The sequence below is a fragment of the Adiantum capillus-veneris genome, chromosome 18, assembly GCF_014529385.1.
Source record: "Adiantum capillus-veneris isolate H3 chromosome 18, ASM1452938v2, whole genome shotgun sequence".
NCBI lineage: Eukaryota > Viridiplantae > Streptophyta > Polypodiopsida > Polypodiales > Pteridaceae > Adiantum > Adiantum capillus-veneris.
Window position 1 is genome coordinate 32207837 of NC_140948.1, and position 20778 is coordinate 32228614.

The window sequence follows — 20778 nt, forward strand, 5'->3', positions numbered from 1 at the left end:
CTCCAAGGAAATTGAAATAGATGCTATCCCTGCTACTCAAACACTTGCAACAGAAACTGTGTGTGCCATTGAAGATGGATTCCTCGATTGGTCCTTCTTAGTCAAATTCACCTCTTGGTTCACGTGGTGGAGGAGATCGCTATTTGTGGAGTAGTGCACGCACAATGGATGTTCTTCTTAGAGAGGTTTCTAAAGACTCTCAAAGATTTTGTGCGGCTATGGTCTCAACCAGAGGCATGTGTTGCGGGAGCGACTCACACACCCATGAAGTGCATGCAAACACTACCTAGATCAACATAATGTCAATCGAGGACACATATGACACAATAGGCACACGGAGGAAATCTCTTTAGCTTGTCAGGCTGAGACCATCCTACACATACAACACTTTGGAAGGCCAACTATACCACAATCAAGAACCTCATTGCCCTCAACTACACCACCTAGCCACATACACACATACAGAAGGTAACTCAACTAATCATGCCAGATTCGTATGAAACTTAAGGAACACCATCCCCTCACTAGGGCACACCTGTCCCTAAGCTTCTACACTCAAAACCCTCACATTAAACTCATCTGCGGAAAACGCATAGGATGACAGAGAAAATTTTGAAAGTGCCTGAAACTGAAATTTATGAGTACCTATGCGTAGCTTATGTCGCCACGATTCTATAGACTACTAGCACGCAAAAAACAGACATCGTTTGATACACTTACGGCCACAAATAGCTCGTAGATGCGTCGACGTGTGCGCTTTGTCTCGCGTGGAATGCTTGGCGTTGTCGCGTAGCTCTCCTCGAGCCTACAGCAATGGTGCAGTCGGATCTCCAATGTGTTGAGCGAGCCGGGCATAGCTAGAGGATAAAGCTCACGCTCACTCTCTTTCTCTCTCACACACAGTAGACGGCACTGCTAAAGTTTTGATTATGATTAAAGTCTTCTTTTACAAAATGACCTAGGTACCTTATATACTAAGGCTACCTTAGGTTTAACCAGAAATGGGGTTGAAAGGGTCAAATGGTTTTGTATTTACAATCTGGAAGTGCCATTGCACCCCGGCTTCTGAAACTAGAATAACTACTCATTACAAATGACGTTTATAGCCATAATCCATAGCATTTCATAACTCGCAAAAGATAAGACTTTGGTACGAAACTTGAGTTATGTTGTGTTGTTGACCCAGCGGTCAACACTCCCCCCTTTCGCGTTCATGTTGTCCCCGACATGACCTGATTGTCGATGGCGATGTGGTCTTTGCTGTCGTTTTGGCTTCATTTGTTGCACTGCTTGTAACTTTGTCGAACCACAACAAGAACTATGATCCATTAGAGCGGACATCTATCATCATAACCATTCATCTTTTGAGATCCTCTGATTACTTTTATGTCTGCTCTTCTTGATTGGGGACTTCTTTGTTCCTGTGCAATCATGTTGTTAGTGTTGTCTGCAGCTTTGTCATTGTAGGCCATTCTTCGACTCGCCATTGAGGAGAAGTATGCTATGATCTGAAATTGGTGCTCCAATTCATTTGTCAATTGATTTGAGTATCATTTCCTTATTGTTGATGTAGAAGGAATATGTACAAGAGGATGGTGATAGGTGTCTTTAGATTAGGGTCTAAAACCTGGATGACCAAAGGGAAAAAACCCGGTGGGGAAAAAAATGCCTTTGGTATACGCTCTTATTGGAGTTGAGCACTTGAACGTGAAGTACATGTTCATGAAAGGTGAGTGCTTGGGTGAAACACGGAAAAAGTGCCTGATGCAAGTGCCAATTATGGGACACTCTATATGCATATGAGAAATTTGTCAACAAAAGCATGCAATGTGAAAGAAGGAGATGATGGGTGTTTCGAGGAATAAATGTAGCACGTGTGACATCAAAAGATGTCTCAATAGCTTCCACCTTTCCAAGAAGGGTTGTCGATGTAGAAGTTTCTCCACTCGTATCTCATTGTGCTCAGTACGTGAGTTTCTTTTTGACCTTCTTCTTCACTTCACCAGACTTCGGAAAGAGTGCCTGATGCAAGTGCCAATTATGGGACACTCTATATGCATATGAGAAATTTGTCAACAAAAGCATGCAATGTGAAAGAAGGAGATGATGGGTGTTTCGAGGAATAAATGTAGCACGTGTGACATCAAAAGATGTCTCAATAGCTTCCACCTTTCCAAGAAGGGTTGTCGATGTAGAAGTTTCTCCACTCGTATCTCATTGTGCTCAGTACGTGAGTTTCTTTTGGACCTTCTCCTTCACTTCACCAGACTTAAGTACTTAGACTTCGACTCTTTTGCCCACCTATACCAGCATGAGCAACACAACGTAAATATGCTCAACTCTTCCAGCTTGAGCAGTACCTAGAATAGCTAAGACGCTTAGAACACAGAGAATATTACTTGAAGCTTTGGGACTAACACCTCACTCATTTTGTGGCTTAGCTACTATTCTAAGCAATGTAATGGTCTTTGAAGCTCATGTATCGTTGCAATGTGATGGTCTTTGAAGCTCCTGTATCGTTGCTTGATTGAAGCGACTTGCTCTCTTCTAACTATACTATAATAGTAGGAAGAATTGTAAGAATTCAAGCGGCGATGCACTGACAGCAGTTTTGTTGTTCTTCTTTGGGACCCATTTCTTTGCGATTATTGGTTGTTTTGTTGCTTGCTCTCGTTTGGGAACCCATACTTGCCCGTATTTCGTTTGTGTTTGAAGAGACTTCTTTGGGATCCACCTTTTTGTTGTATGAGTCGACAGTGGTCTTTGCTTCATCCCTTGTACGCTTGGTTGGGGACGGGATTTAGGCTTTAAAAGTTGATACTGTGGTTGTTTTGCATATCCAAATGAATTCCTGACTTTTGTGTGCTTGACTAAACTTCTTTGGAGCCCAAACCTGAGTTGTGAAAGCTTGCGACTTTGTGACATTCTTACCCGTTCGTGCACGCTTTCCTTGTTTTTGTTTTGGTATTGGATCTTGTGATTTGTCATTAGAGATCTTTGTCTTCTTGATCCATATCTGTTTTTGGCCGATCTGGCTTTTTGGTATCATGATTTATCGAGCTTTTTGGCTTTGACTTGTTGTCCTGTTCTTTTGACCCGTCATGGTTGTTGCTGAAGGGGTTGGTGATAGTGATGGCCTGAGTTGATAATAGGGGATCTCGTAAGATTCATCACTATCGCTACTATCCTCAGCAAGGTTGACTTCTTGTACTTTCCCTTGATTTTTTGACTGGTAGTGGAAAGTTACTGTCTGTTTGCTTGTGGGTGGTAGTTTCTTGGAGGACTTTTCTAGCCCATTGATTAGAGCATTGTTAGCTCGTTGCTCTGGTCGTATTCCTCCTAGAGATGAGTCTTTGCATCCTTATTAGGAGCCATGTATGAGGATGCTTGTGGTGGTTGTGTCTTCACTGAGGACTTTGGAATCCACTTTTGATGCACTTTATTTGTGTAGCGATGACATTGATTCCCGGGTCGTTGATCTTCTTGAAGCTCAAAGTCTTCTACAGAGTCATAGAACTTGTCGTCTTCTTCATCTTTTGATTCTCCACATTTCTTTGTTTGCTCCTTATTTCGAGAGCTTGTTGATGTCTGGATCTCTTCGTTTTCTTGGATTACACTCACTGCAAAATAAGGAACGACATCATAGCCATTTTCATCACAAAACTTTGTTGTGGGAGCATCCTCCACGGTGCACATGTCCAGAGTAGCCAAGATGTATTCTCATCCAAAAGGCTCTAACTCTTCTTCAGGAAATGGTTCTGGGATATAGTCCCTATCCTCTATAACCCGCTCTAGGATACATTCCTCACGTTTCAAGCTACCACATTGTGAAGCTCCACACATCCACAGTTCTTTAGGCTTACCTAACCAAGTTGGATGTTCTGATCCTGCTACTGTGGCGGAATCAAACTCCTCAACTGGTGTTCTCGTCACATCCCTATAGCTATGGTCCCTCAAGTTTATCTTTGTTATGGTTTCCATATGTCTCAGGTATATATGGTCATAACCCCAATCTTGGACTATTTTCAATTGTCGCATGAATGGTCTTCCCAGAATGATGTCATAGTTGTTCTTCTTGCTAAAGTCAACAACAGCAAAAGTGTGTTCATATTCAATGCCACAAGAAGTAACAAGTACTTTTTCTAGCAGTCCTAGGGGCTTTTCCTTGTGTCTGTCTGCAAGCTGCATGGTCATTCGTGTGGATATCAAGGCAGGTTTTCCCCATTTTTTCCAAACCTCTTTGGTTGCAATGGCCACACCAGCTCCACTGTCAAGGATTGCGATGGTTTTTACATTATTGAATTCCACAAGAAGGGTGGTGTTTCCATATCCTCCCTCGTAATACTCACCTACCTTGTTTAATGGCATTGGCCTAGTATTTAGTTGAGGCATTTCAAGCTCTTTGATGCCTTCCGCAATTTGAGTCATTGGGGTTTTTACACCAAATTTCTCTAGACATTTACCCACATTACCCCACATGTTTGGTCTTATTCTGAGCAACTCGGCTAACATTATTGTACAGGTGACTTGGGTAGATAGAATATCTACTAGCCCCTTTGAATCGATGGCCTTGTTGAGAGATAGTCTCTGTGATGGTACTCTCCCATGTAGGACGGTAGTGTTCTTAGCGAATGGGGTTGACTATCCATAGATTGTACAGATCCTTTGTCGCCCCAATACGATTGCACGTCTAGATTCATTTGAGATCCAGTCTCAAATTCCTGTATTGGTGGTAGAAACACTCCTCGTTCATCACCAGTCTTGTCTACTCGTCTTCTTAGGTCATCGGCTTCATTGGCCTCTCTGACTTGTTTCCACAATTCGTCAAGACCATCTATCTCTTTACAATCCTCGAGTATAGCTTGGTGAAATCCCTCGGAAGGGTTATCCGTGGTATTCAGTACTATCCTTGGTTCTAATGCTGGGTTTTTGCGGTTTGGTCTGTGCTCATGACTAGAATCTGGCTCTTTTAGTTCCTGGTTTGGTGGGATTACTTGTGTAGGCATGGCACGGATCACATCCTTAGGTTTTGCAATTGGTGGTTCTAGTAAATCTTGGGCTATTTGAATCATTTTCTGGCACATTTCAAACCTTTGCTTTTCTAGTTCCGCATAGGGATATGTCATCCACCTATGTTCTTGGGTTTGGTTGTTTTTGAGCGTCACATCATAGGCTTTCAAGAGGGCATCTAATGTCTCATTAACCTTCTCTGCCAACACAGATCCTCCTGAGCTAGCACTTCTCGGTTTCTCATCCGTGGATGGTTCTTCTAGAGGTTTAACCATCTGTGTAAGAGCAGGTGCGTCCTTTTCCTCATGTTGTTTTATCTTCTCCTCAGCTTCAGTAAGATTCTGAGCTAGGGATTTTTGCTCTCGTTCCCTGCGTCTTTCATCATAGTCTTTCTAGCTTTCCAACTCTCTTGGTTTTCTAACTAGGTGCGTCTGTATTTGGTCCATCATCTATCTTTGGACTCGTGTCACTTTCCGTGTTCTTTGTCTCTGGATTCTCATCAGCTTTCTTTTGAGCTTGTGATCTCGTAACCACTTGAACTGGTACGACATTTTCATTTTCTGAGCTACTAGGTAGCTGAACAATCCCTAATACATTTGTCGTGATTTTCTTGATTTGGTTTGGGTTTTTCGGGCAATCGGGGATCAAGTGAGTGATGCCACACTCAAGACAATAGGCATTTAATTCAATGATCTCCATATGAGGACATTGTTTGACCAAGTGGTTGTCACGACTTTTGTGACAATATGTCTCTGGTTGAGGAGATTCTTTTAGCATTTTCTCTTGGCTATAAGCAAGCTTTGACCTAGATAAGCCGCTATTTGCAATGAATCGCAATGTCCTTTCGTCCATTTCATACCTTCTTTCTTTCGACTGAAACCCAGGAGGTGGAAGTTGTACCGGCCTCACCACTCCATGTGTTTCTCTCACATTTTGTTTCTCCGAAGGGTAGTACTCACTTTGGTTGCTATACCACATTGTAGCTAGTACTGGCGTTGTTTTATTTGATGCTTCCATCATTGGCATGTATCTCATGTCTACTTGCATTCTAGCACCTGGCAGCGGAGGTTGTTGTCCTAAGACAAGTTGTGGCCTTAAAACTCCTACTGGTCCTGGCGCATTCTCCGTAATGTATCTAGGTGGAGTAGGTGCTTTTGGAACAGGTTGTACATACCTCTCCCTAGCATTTTCCATGCTATAATAGCACTCTTCCTCTGTATGGTTCGTCCATTTTCTCTCAATTTCACACCACTTCGGCTCTCCCGAATCATACCTTACAAGAGGAATCAACCTCTTGACCAAGTCGTCAATAAGCTTTTCTTGATAAATAGGTGCCGTTGGCTTGGCAATGGACTCACTTATCTGTGAAACACTGTGCTGAGAGGATGTGTCATCTCCTTGACTCTTTAAGTCCTTTTCTTTGTATGCCTCACATTTATCCACTAGATAAAGAGCTTCTTTGATCAACTCGTTTAGTGTCATCCTCCTTATCATATGTAGATCCTTCTGAAGGCCCGCATGTCTCATTCCCTGGATAAAGATCAGCATCATTCGTGCTTGCGTAGGTAATTCCGCTGCATCATCTTCTAGAGTCAATCCAAATCCTGCAAACTGTGTCACAAAATCTGAAACTTCCTGTGCTCTAATCACTGTTCTAAAAGCCGTTACGTGATCTCTCGGATCTTTATCTCCGGAGTATTTTATGTTTACCCATTTCTAGACTTGGGATGGTCTAACTCGTGGATTGTCTACAAGTCTAACCAGAGACTCTCCCAATCCTTCTCTCATTATCGCTCTTGAAGGGAATCCTGGTGGCTCTCTTCTTGGAATTCCTATACGAATTCTCGTGTTTGGTGGAGGCATTTGTGGTCCTTCATTGACCAAATATCCACCTCTTTCTAGTACAGTCAGTGGATTTGTGCTTTCTACAACTCTGTATTCTTGTCCATACTTGTTGACAACTATAGATCTCCATTGACAGTCGACTCCGTATGTGTAGACATATAAGAGCTTGTAATCCGTTATCTCTTCTAGGTATGGATCTGAGCACCTATAAAGATTGACCTCATTGTCTTCAATGTATCTATATACTCCTTCACTCTCATGACCAATCATCCATACTCTCTCAACATATGGATCTTTATCAATTGCAAGTTTGGAAGATCCATTGTGGGAGGATATTCCTCTATCGTCGGGATCTCCAAGCTTGTGTAAGCTACGTTTGAATCTAGGGTAGACATGATTTTTGGGCTTAAGAGCTTTTGCTTGGTTCAAGTAGACTTAGTCCACTGTGTTCAAGTTCTTTGGTTAGGGAAAAGTCGAAACTATGTCCAAAACCGCAACCATTTCATCACAATTCTCGCAAATTGTCGCTTTCAGACACCCCTAACTTGCGGATGTATTTTGAGGCCTCAAACGACGTTTTTTCAAAGTTGAACTAAATGGTTGCCATAGGCACATTTAGTTCAAGTTTTGCTCTAAGATTTGTAGAGCTGCTCTCAGGCTACGTTTTGATATAAAAACTTTTCCGATTCGATGCCGTTTGTGAAAGTTATGGCCAAAACAGTGAAATGCAGTTTAGAATGGTCAAAATGAGTCCAAATTCAATTTTAAAAGAAGATTTGGATCTCTGTGACACTGTGAACACTTCTGTATGGTCAAAATTACAGTTGGACCCTAAAACTGGCCTAGAGACATCCTACGCATAGGATGTCTATATGCTTAGAATTTAACAAAATTTGGTCCAGAGACTCCCCTTAAGTCCAGCAACACAATGGTATGCTCAGAGATTGATTTGGACCTAAAAATGGCCTTGAGACATCCTACGCGTAGGATGTCTTTTTTCTTAGAATGACTTGAAATTTTCACCCCAGCTTCTCCTTGATGTGTTGATCATAGTGGTGTGCTCATAGGTTGGTTTGGAGTCCTAAATCAAGCTGGAGACATCCTATGCGTAGGATGTCTAAGTGCTCAGATTTTTTCCAAACTTGATCCCAAGATTCTCCTAGTGCTCAAAAACCCAATGGTATACTCAAAATTGAATTTGGATGCCAATAGGTCAAGATTTAGGCTGCAAGAGCTTCTAGTGCACTCCAAGAGTAGGATGTCTGACAATTCTTGTCTTTGCTTGGTAAATAGGCCAAACAAGGTCCAAATTCACTTTTGAAAAAAGTTCTGGAATCCTTGAGACACTTAAAACCTCACTGACTTGGAGCTTTGCCCCGGGAAAGCCACGTCACGCACCACCACGGTGCTAGGGTCGAAGTGCGGCTGCAAGAACATGGCCCAACCGAAAAGGGAGAATAGGTGCGGTTGTGACATGTAGTTGGCCGCTGTCGAATCTCCGATCACAATCACCTCCGCCACGAGCCGCTGCTCTAGTCCTACTCTGTGGGCCGACTTGACTAGCACCGCCTTCGCCGCCAGCACTAGTAGAAGGACAACAATGCTCGACATCATCGTGCCGAATACGAGCTGTTTCGTCATATCTATTATATAGGTGTATAACTAGCTAGCTATGGAGTCTAGTCGATTGAAATATAGCGCCAGACGCTCGGTCAGATCCACCACCGGTCCTAAGTACCATCAAGGCTAGCGCTAGCATCATAGCAAAGTGTGATTAGAGTGTTGCACAATAACATAATGCTTTTTCACTGGCCCTCTCAACAGGATTAGCATCATCTCCCAAATTTTGTGTATGCTAGTATTGCTCTTCATTTTAGGTTCCATCAAATGATCATTATTTCATGGATGTGTGCCATGATGTCATCATTTTGTTCCATGATGCGCAACTTACACATGTTGTCAGAGACTACATACAAGAGTTTGACGCCCCACAATTTTCTTTGGGCTCTCTTTGTGCACATGTAGATAGGGTATAAATGTGTGATAATAAGGAGAATCTTATTTGCATTTGTGACATTGCATTGTGTGGTATTCAATACATTTAGTCTTTTTCAATAGTGTCTAAAGGGCACCATTGAGAATAGTCTCCACATGCATTGTGCTTTTGTATTTCTAGATATGGTTTCTATATTGTGCCCTTTGATGTTGTGATGTTGTCAAATAAGTGGCAACATCAAAATGCATCAAATTTTGGGCAAGTAGAATCCAAATGGAACCTACATCTTGACCCATATATTCTATCAATATGATATCGCATGAGAGTGTTTTGGCAAATCTTGTGAAGTAAGGAGGGATGTAGCTCCTTCTAACAAACTTTGTAGCTAAAACAAAAGTGCTTCTTGAGTACCTTCGACAACTCCTATCCAACTATGCTCAATCCCCTCATTTACTTGGATAGCATATGTGATGCTTCTAAGATTCATTTAATCGCTAAAATATGAGAACATAGCAAAAGGTATTGATCTCCTCGAGGGATTCACTCTCTATAGAAAAGGATATGCCACCTACAAGGGGCGATTCTTGAAAAACCCCTATTCACGACTCATGTGAAGTAAAAATGATCCCCCATTCTACACTTATATAATGACATATAGTTACTAAAGTTATTATGCCCCTAACTTATATATAATCTTTGGTATTTTCTCTCACCTTCAAGTTTAAGAAAACCAAACTTGACTCAATACAAGTTAGTACACTTCTAAAGTCAATATCTTAATCATATTGGCTTGTATTCTCTTTATAGGGGCATGCAATGGGGTAACCACATGCAATTCACTAGCAATTTGTTGGATTGTTTTCTATTAAAAAGCTCTTATATGTATGGTATCAATCTCTTCCACTACCCCCAAAGACCCATGATTTCCCCTTGAAGTATATATTAGAACCCCCTCCCTTGTGTTTTAGCAATGAAGGAGAAATTATTAGGGGCCCACCCCTAACTTATACACTTATCTAGCCTCCCAACGAACCCCCTTCCCTTGCACTTAGGTGGTATGATAAGTAACTCATGGTGAATCCCCCAGGCTAATTTTGTGTTAAGGTGGAGAAGGAAGACAATTCATGGAGTGTTACCCCGGGGTAATCACTAGTAATAGTAAGGGGACATCACTTGTGTGTCTGAATGGTCCCTTTTTTTCCATATAAAGGGAACCATTATCTATAAAAATGCACCTTTCCTCCCTTGGATAATCCCCCTCTCTTTCACTCAAATGTCCCCATATAGAAACCCTTAGTTAACCCATCAAGACTGCTTCATCCTAGGATCACATGGCAATATCTACCTTGCATTGCTCATAAGGCTTGATTAAGCTGGTGGTGGACATATCCTCACTTTTTGTTGCAACTCTCACTGAATGTTCCTTGCAAAAAGAGTCAAGTCATTGTATGGTTTAAAGTAATTGATGTGTGGCATGTGTGTGTGTGTGTGTGTGTGTGTTTTTTTTTTTTTAAGTATGAAAATTCCTTCATAATTGAACCATACTTAGACAATTGTATTAAATAAAAATATTTTAAAACTAGATGTCTTTAAACCAATACATCATTATGTATCTAATGGATAATACAGTCATTTAGATCAAAAAAATTTGACCTTTGATCATTGATATCTTAATGTTGTATATTTCTCTGTCCATCCGGGATGAGCTTCCACTACATCTACCTGGCGAAGGATCCAGCTGTTACCTGCATCCATACAAAAACACTCAGCTAGAACTAGATATGTTTGTGTGTTTTTACAGGTGTTGACACTGGATCCAGTTGTCATCCATGTCACACATGTAGACCTAGTTTACAGCTTACCCTTAGGATTGACTATTAAGTTGAGAATTTAGTAATATAACCTCTGAGTGTAGAGTCGTGTGTATCCCAATATTCACCGAGTATACTCAAAATACTGCTAGTATCTTCTACCATATATGATACAAAAATTGACCAAACTCTCCGTAGGTACCATCTATGTTTTTGTTTGCCAAAGTGTGTTTACGTCCTATCGCATGTGGGATATCCAGTGTGTTCTCTATTCAAGGGAAGACAATCAAGTAGATGTTATGCATCCCATAGCAACAATTGATATTTTATATTCATGGTTATGAAAACAATTTGAGCTCTTTGAAACTTTATGAATTATGTAACCCCCGAATCTATCTCCAGTCCCCCTTTCAATCTCAAAGTTTCAAGAAGCTTACTTTTAGCATTTGTCTTACAAGTTATTAACAATTTAAGCAATTCTATCAAAAATCGGACAGCATCTTGTTTGTATTCTTAGCTATTTTTCAAAAATTTAGGAATCGCCATCTCCAAGGAGACCCTCTACGGGAGGTTTAAGGCATTCAAAACCATAGATGTTATTCCTTTGTCTCATAAAAAACTCATAATTCAGCAACTTTGAGCTAATACTTTGAGCTAAGTGTAACTTCCACTCTAAATGTCAAACATTTTATTGTATGATTAGAGACCAAAAATCCTCTTTAGAGACTACATATTCAATGAGATCCAAATGTTCGTGCTCAACCAATTTCAGTAGACTATTATGTTTGTTACGCTAATGCTTAATGAGAAATAGAACCATTAGCCATACAATCCAATGAAATCAAGGCTAATAAAGCAATCTAACCCAATTTGGACAGAGTCTTGGTCGTATACCGGGCGATTTTACAAAAAATGAGTACATGCCATTTCATAAAGAGACCCTTCACATGAGTTTTGAGACTTTGACCACACAATTATCAAGTATTCCATGTATCAATCGCTTGTTATATGTCAATACAAACTATTCCGAGTACCATTTATTATAACCAAGACCAGAAAGTAACAATGTCAGATTATTCACCCCAAAATATCACTCTCATTCATTAAGTTATGTCAAACAGTTTTCTCGATGTTCAAAACCCTGTCAAATACACTGAAAAAACCATATGCCATTTGTACTCTGCCCACATGTCATAGGTTATCTGCAACACACAGTATAATGTCCCAAAAATTTGAGAAACAGTTTTACTAGGTCTCACCAACCACAATACTCCAGAAGTATTTTTCAGATAAGTAACAATCTCAATAATTTTTTTTAAAAAAATACACTATATCTAAGTTCCCTTTATGCCACCTTAATCACCGATTAACAAGTGATCCCAATGAAAATTTAACATAGCATTTTTAAGTAGGTGAAAAACACCTACCTGATATGTATTCTTTTGCATGGTGTGTCGAATACACATCTCAGCGAGTTGTACAATGTATATTGTCAGATAGTTGAGTATCCGAGTAGCGTTTGGACCTAGCCCCCATGACCAAGAAAGCAATGTTTTTCTGCTTCTAGTAAATTACGAGTGTCAAGAGAAACCCATCATTTTTTGTATTATTAACAATCTCCACCAAATCCCCATGTCACTAAACCAACAGGGTTCATTGTACTCTCGAACTTGCAGTGAGCATAATGTGCACAGTCGATTTGACTCTTCTCCATTGCCCTAACACCCTATCTCGCATCGAAGGAAATGGGAGCTAAGCCGAATGCTACGATAGTGCCTATCATCGACAAGGGGATAGGCTCAAGCATGTACGTGTGTGTACGGTTTCTTCTCTCAGCGAAGAGCATGGTTTTGTAGTTGGGGGCAATATGTGTGGTGTAATGTAGGAAGCGTGACCCATCGGATTTCTCTCAAGCCGTAATACATTGGCGTTGTAGAAAAGCTTCATTCACTTGAGAGTCAATTGAAGCATCATGTAGCAAGTGTAATGCATCCCATCTCCCAAACCACTTCTTTATGTCTTGCATCCATCCCGTGATCAAGATCTTTTACATGCTCTCTGATCTCGGGAACCACAGCTAGTTCAAAACTTTGCACCATCTCTACTTCAGGCACTCAATGAAGCTCCATCTCCTTTACATATCCACAAAGATAATTTTTTACATCTTTACCTTTAAACTGGTCCAATTTCTTCACCACAGATTGAAGTGCTTTGGTTGAGAAAAGCTCCCTCCTTTCCGCAGCTTGTTGCTACTGCATAAATACTACAAAGCTTGAAACATTTGCATTGTCACCAGATCAAATCGAGCCCCCTATTGCTCTTCTTGCTCCATAGATTTAAATATTTGATTTTATACATTCAATGAAGATTTTCAACCCTCACCCTAGCCTACTTCGTGTCGGGTTCACCAAAAATGTGCGCATTGCAACTAGGAAAGCGTCGGGCCTCTGATTGTGAGGATTCATAGCAAAATCAAGCAAGGCGTAGATAATTCAAAGTTAAAAACACACTAAAAGAGAACAAAACTCCATCCATGACAGCTCCACTTTGAAAATGAACTTGTGTGTGTGAAGATTAGGTGTAGCCTCGCTCCCAATTGCACAGATGCAGTGCTCATTCGACCTGTTAAAAACCCTTAATATACGCTTCGATTCTTCGACTTGTGACCATTTCATGGAAGCTTCAGTACTTCATTTGAGAAGTCCAATTAGCTATTTGAGGAGGAGAAACCCTAATTGGAGGCCTCACAGCCTCAACCATGTAGTGAAGCAGCACGGGACTGCACTAGCACCCTGTAGAGGAATGGTTGTATCTCCTTGCTCATGTGCCCAAATGAGCTCATTCTTGGCTCTAAAATTTTCTTCACAACTTGAGAAAATATGGCACCATCGTTGATGTGAATTTTGAGCTATTTTTTGCCATTTTTTTCCCAAAATTCCTTTTTGTCCGTAAAAAGCCCAAACAAGCTAGAAAAAATCCCATTCGGATCAAATTTCATGTTGAACCGAATTTTTCCACTTGGTAAGCACTTTGGACATGTCTTTTATGCCCGCATACAAAAACTGCTATTTTTGGCCGAGATTGCCCACATTGAACTTTCTAGGCAAAACGAGCATGCCACTTTGATACACTTGACATTTGTACATTTCTAAAGAAAAATAGGCACATATTTTTGTGAAAAATCATTCCATAGTGCCACATCTAGTGCCTCGCCCGCCCAGCAAGGTATGTACACGACTGCAACCGTGGCATTTATTTTCGCATATATCACACTATGTACATTATAGCATTCGGTCCCACATAACAAAAGCATTGAAAGTGAGGTAGATATTCTAGTTTCCACATTATGCACGTGCCACGGCATGAAAATGCATTTTGAAACATACTCTTGTATGTTTACTTTTCATGGTAGACCAGCAGAAATACATTTCTACTCCTCGAAGAGTACATTATGGAATCCCTTTTTGCCCTGCAGAAGGAGAAGCATGGGATTCATACATGACTTTCTTATTGTATGGGTGAGTAACACATAGCCTATTGCCATTTGGAAGATAACCATCCTTTAAGGTGAGTTGTTCTTTTTTCTTCCCTAATGCAAAGGCTGTAATTACCTACTTAGAGTCTCAGTTAGTAGCATACTCATCTATCATAAAGATAGATCATTGTGAGTTGCTATAGACACCACCTTTAGCCTTGTGAAAGTGCATCGACCACTTGATTGTGCTTGCCACCAATGTGGCCAAAGTAGAATTTTGACCACTTTATGACCTTGGAGACATCCTACGCGTAGGATGTCTTTTTGCTCTGTTTCAGCTCAAACTTGCACTGTAGCTTCCCCTTGATGTGCTAAACTCACAGCTATTTTTACTTTTTGATTCTGACACCTATAGGTTGGTCAAATGATCAAGAATCTGCTCCAAAATCCCGATGTCTATTCTGATGAATTCCTAAGTCAAATAAACTCCAAATTGGACCAAATTTTCCTAGGAGGCTTATCTAAGGCTATGTGACAGCATGGTATGGTCACAATAGAATTTTGGTTTCAGAATTATGCAGTAGACATCCTACGCATAGGATGTATTTTTTCTCAGAATGAACCCAAACTTGGACCAAAGATTCCCCTACTCTTCAGCAACCCACTGGTATGCTCAGAGGTTGATTTGGAGTGCTAAATCATGGTGAAGACATCCTATGCGTAGGATGTCTAAGTGCTTAGAATTGCCCCAAACTTGAGCCACAGCTTCCCCTTGATGTCATCAACCCAATGATATGCTTAGATTTTAATTTGGATGTCAAAAGACCCCAAAACTAGCTGTTCTAGCCTTTTTTTCTCAAAAAAAAAAATGCTAAAGTCTGCTTAAAACCCAATTTTCTCACCCAAATAAGCTGAAAACTCTCACATGCACTCAAAACATCATGTATAACATGCACATGAAGTCACCCTATGGTTTGGTCTCAAAAATTATGCCTTGGACACAATTTGGGTAGGATGTCTAGTAATTTTCGTCTTTTGGTCTTATCCTGTCAAGATATGGTCAAGTTCCCCTTTCCAAGTGAAAATAGGGTAAAACCTACCTTCTGAACACACTGGTCAACTCAGAATTTCAAAATTTCCACCAGATCACCCTGCACACATCCTACGCATAGGATGTCTTTTTTCTCAGAATGGACTTCTGTTTCTACCCAAGGTGCTTCTTGATGCATATAACAAGAATATGTGATCACAGCAAATTTTGGATGTCAAAATTGCTCAGAATCACCACTTTTGGGAAAATATTTCTTTGAAAGAGTAACATCCCCTTAACTCTCAGTCTATATGTCCAAATGACATGAGCTTTGGTGTGTGTGTCCAACACAACATGCAGAATATGGGTATGATGTCAAAACTTGATTTTTGCTTCCAGAATCACTCTCTAGACATCCTACGCGTAGGAGGTCTACTGATGAAATTTTTGGCAGAATTCATCCACAGGCATCCCCAAGTCTTGAGCACTACTTTTCAAGCATTCCTACCAGTTTTTATGCAAAATTGTGCTCAGAATCTTAAGTTTCTTGTTTTCGCGTTTTTGACACTCCGTCTTTGGTCTTTTGGGTGTCAAGAGTTGGTCAAAACTCTAGTTTCAATGTATACTTAGGGTAAACCCCCCCTTCTGAACAGGCTCGTGCAGTCAAAATTTTCAAATTTGGTCTTCAGAACCCCCTTGAGACATCCTACGCGTAGGATGTCTATGTTTACAGAATTGCGGGTTTTGTTCACAGAACCCTTGCAAGTGCTCTTTTATATGCACAACATCAGTCAGTCATACAAAAATATCCACAAAAGCTTGTTTAATGCATTTTTACCCTCAAAAGCACACTTTCTGTGATTTCAAATGCAATCAAGCACTTTAGCAAATGATTCAGTGCTGAATAGCTCTAGATCAGAATCGGATCACTTACCTAAAGCTACTCCTACAAATCATATGGGGTTTTGCATCTATGAGTAGAAAAACGCTTCACTGCCACACACAGACTAGTAAACGCTTTTATCACCTCACAAGTCACTCAACCACCAACAACTACTCTAATCCATAGATCCTAACTAAACCTATCTAGTCGCAGACCCTCGGCAAGACACACGCTTCCTGGCTATCCACTTGATGCGGAATATCCTCTTCCGGATCCACTTAAGAAAAACGCTTTCTTTAGCCGAAACTAAATCAAGAAACCATCACACGAGTGTTAGTAGGAAACCTACTTAGGTCCTTGTGTCCCCGGCAGCGGCGCCAATGTTGTGGGAGCGACTCACACATCCATGAAGTGCATGCAAACACTACCTAGATCAACATAATGTCAATCAAGGACACAGATGACATGATAGGCACACGGAGGAAATCTCTTTAGCTTGTCAGGCTGAGACCATCCTACACATACAACACTCTGGAAGGCCAACTATACCACAATCAAGAACCTCACTGCCCTCAACTACACCACCTAGCCACATACACACATATGGAAGGTAACTCACCTAATCATGCCAGATTTGTACGAAACTTAAGGAACACCATCCCCTCACTAGGATACACGTGTCCCTAAGCTTCTACACTCAAAACCCTCACTCTAAACCCATCTGTGGAAAATGCGTAGGATGACAAAGTAGAATTTTGAAAGTGCCCTAAACTGAAATTTATGAGTACCTATGCATAGCTTATGTCGCCACGATTCTATAGACTACTAGCACGTAGAAAATAGACATCGTTTGATACACTTACGGCCACAAATAGCTCGTAGATGCGTCGACGTGTGCGCTTTGTCTCGCGTGAAATGCTTGGCGTTGTCGCGTAGCTCTCCTCGAGCCTACAACAATGGTACAGTCGGATCTCCAATGTGTTGAGCGAGCCGGGCGTAGCTAGAGGATAAAGCTCATGCTCACTCTCTTTCTCTCTCACACACAGTAGACGGCAACGCTAAAGTTTTGATTATGATTAAAGTCTTCTTTTACAAAATAACCTAGGTACCTTATAAACTAAGGCTACCTTAGGTTTAACCTAAAATGGGGTTGAAAGGGTCAAATGGTTTTGTATTTACAATCTGGAAGTGACATTGCACCCTGGCTTCTGAAACTAGAATAACTACTCATTACAAATGATGTTTATAGCCATAATCCGCAGCATTTCATAACTCGGAAAAGATAAGACTTTGGTACGAAACTTGAGTTATGTTGTGTTGTTGACCCAGCGATCAACAGCATGTATGGCCGAAGGGTGGATCGTTCAAGAGGCATTTGTTTACATATCAGAGTATTTGGCACAAGTTGATCCTTCAATGCCTCGCATGTGGTTAGACGAGGACGATGCAAGGATGACTTCACACTTGCCAAGTGGAAAGGGGAAACTACTTAACATGGATACAAATCTATCCCGAGTGGTCAATAACTTTTGTATTATCAATGCAAAGATTATGACCAAGTGGGTGGACTTAAGGACAGTGGCAAAGGCAAGGCGTTTGCAAGAGAGGAAAGCATGGAAACAAGCACATGGAGGAAGGAGGGCACCCCCAACGCCTAGACACCTTGCATGTTTTCCAGATCTCATTAGTGCAGAGTGGATTCATGAGAGAATGACTGAGGCAAAAGCGCATGCAGAAGACATCACTAGCAAAGAATGGGAGTATGCACGAGGCTGTGTACCAAAGGAAGAGTACTCATATACCTAAACCATATTGTAATTTTTTTTCTTGAAATTATCTTTAATATGTATTTGATAAATTAATATATTTTTCTATTTTGTAGTGCCTTTCCTTTAACTCTATGTGGTCAAAGTGTTGTCACTTTCGTACGCGCCACATTGACGAGCGTAGAACCACCATGGATTGTGCCATCATGGGCAACTTTGACACAGACGGTGATGAAGCCAGGTACTGCGGAACTATTGAAAGGATACTAAAGGTTAAATTTAGAACCTTTCATACTTTCATCTTTGAGTGCAAGTGGTTTGCAAATGTGTCTAGACGACATGAGAATGGCCTCTACATGGTGGACTCTAGTGTGCATCACACAGGGAGGTATGACAATTTAGTTTTACCGCACAATTGTGAGCAGGTGATTGACATGTACCTTTTTTATTCTTATTTGCTTGTAGTATTAGTTATACCAATGTTACTTACTTTGAGCTTATATTTTATAGGTCATCCATATCCCAACAATCCACCAACCAAAACTTTGGTTTGTAATTCCCATAACACCTTGCAGGAGAACCATTTTTCCACTAATGAAGTGGAGACTATCTTCGACCCTCTTCCACCTCCAACTTTGGATGATATGGAAACAGAGGAGAGGGAGGCCGATGAATCAAGTACGGCGGCAACAAGTCTTAGCAAGGATGATTGCTAAGATGACAAAGATGATGAGATGGAGGATGAAAAACTCGAAGAATGCATCCACAAACGACAATTCTATTTCTCTCTTTATTGATTTAGGAGCCATGGGCTTAAAATTGGATGATGCCTCATGTAGAGATCTTTTGGAAGATGATTCATAAACAATTTGCAGTTATGAAGTTTTTTTTGGTCGTGTAATCCATTCATCTCTCTCCCGGCCCCCTTCCTCTCTTTAGATTTGGGAATATGCTCAATTATGTTAATCAATTAACAATGATTATTTTAGTTCTAACCAAGTGTAATCTTATATCCCCCCCTCCTCCTCCCCCCCTCTTTCTCTCTCTCTCTCTCTCTCTCTCTCTCTCTCTCTCTCTCTCTCTCTCTCTCTCTCTCTTTCTCTTATTTTTTAAACTTGAAAATTTTATATGATATTCTTTAATTTTTATTGAGAGGAGGGAAACACCAAAATTTGAAGGGGGGGGGGGGGGGATGTTTATTTTAAGCCAAATTTTAAAGTTTAGGTGCTAAATTTGGTTATCGGATATAACAACGGTAATAAACGCAGTAATAACATAGGTAATAAACGCGATAATTGTCGCGGCAATATTTCTAAACACAAAAAAATCCCCTGCCCTCCTCTCTCTTGTTTCTCTACTTGAATTTGCACCTTCTCTCTACAAAACGCGGTAAAACAGCGCGATAAACACTTGGAGACTTGCATAGTGATAATGGGCTTTAAAGACCCTAAGATTCTGCTCATTAAGACTTCCAAAATGCTAAGGTTCCAAAAAACAAAGGTTCTGTCCAATGGTCAAAGCTTAGAAAAATTGGATGCTTTGTGTGTGTACAAAAAGTCTTCATGAGTCCTACAAAGGAGGGAGCGAGCCTTGCAAGTAGGGGATGAGAGAGAAACACACACACACACACACACACACACTCACAAACTTCCTTTACAAAGGGAATGAGGGACACATGTCAGCTCCCTAGTCCAGATGCCCACAAGGTGTACTCAAATCCTATTGGATGGCCATCGAGGTGCACCAATGAGAATTAGGCTAGAGTAAATCTAGTTTAATCCATTTAAAAATACTTAATAAAAGAACCAATAAAAATTAAGCCCTCTAAAAGACTATTGGACAGTCTCCCAAGGGGTCCAATGAACATTCAACAGTCGAATGGCTTGCCTAATTCCTATTGGCCAGGAGACAAAGGGGTCCAATGAGAGTTTAGTTGCAGTAATTAATTACCTAAAGCTCTCACAAAAGGGGAAAGGGGGACACATGCCGGAAGACTATCACTTATGCTTCTTAAATCCTATTGGCTAAGCCTGGAGAGGTCCAATGGGGTGTCAACATGAGTAATTTTTTGCTGATTAAGTAGAGTAGTGTTTGGTGATCCACAAAGAACACAAACTTACTTTCCAATAAGTAGTGTCTAAACTTAGTGACATCATAAATCATTCCAAGGCCTCTCCTTCTTTTGTGGTATATTTCTTTTCAGTTGTATTGAATTGCCGATTGGCATAAGAGATTGAAAAATCTGTAGTTCCATCTCCTCCTACTTGTGCTAGTATGTAGCCAAAAGCAAAATTAGAAGCATCAACATGCACATGCCAGATTTTAGTCAAGTCTAGTGCTCTCAAAATTATAGCCAAAGAAAAGGCTTGCTTAAGCTTTTGAAAAGATTCTTCACATTCTCATTCCAAACAAATTGAAAACTCTTCACATTCTTCATTTCATATAAAATGAGTGATCAAGTTTGGCTATCACAACATACATGTAGATAAATCAATGATAATATCCACAATGTCCCATGAAGGCTTGGAATTCCTTAACATTGGTAGCTTTGGAAATTTTTGCAATGACTATCACTTTTGTCTTGTCTATAGCAGTCCCATTTTTGGAAACTATGTAAAAAAACTATTTTGATCTTTTTTGGAGTATCTATAGAGAAATTTCACTTTTTTATTTCAATATCTTTTACATTTTTATAGCTCTTAGAAAAATGCTCAATAGCACCTCACATTGAATAATTAAACATCTCAAAGTTTGAACACTCTTCCTAAAAATGCTAGACTATAGAAACTAGAGAGAGAGAGAGAGAGAGAGAGAGAGCATTCAAAGAGATCCATATAGAAAACAAACTTTACAAGGTGTTTATATAAGTGTTTTATATGGCTGTGAGAGAGGGTAGATAGTTCACAAAATTGATACAATTAAGATAACTTCAAGAAATAATAACAATAAATCCCTAGGTGTC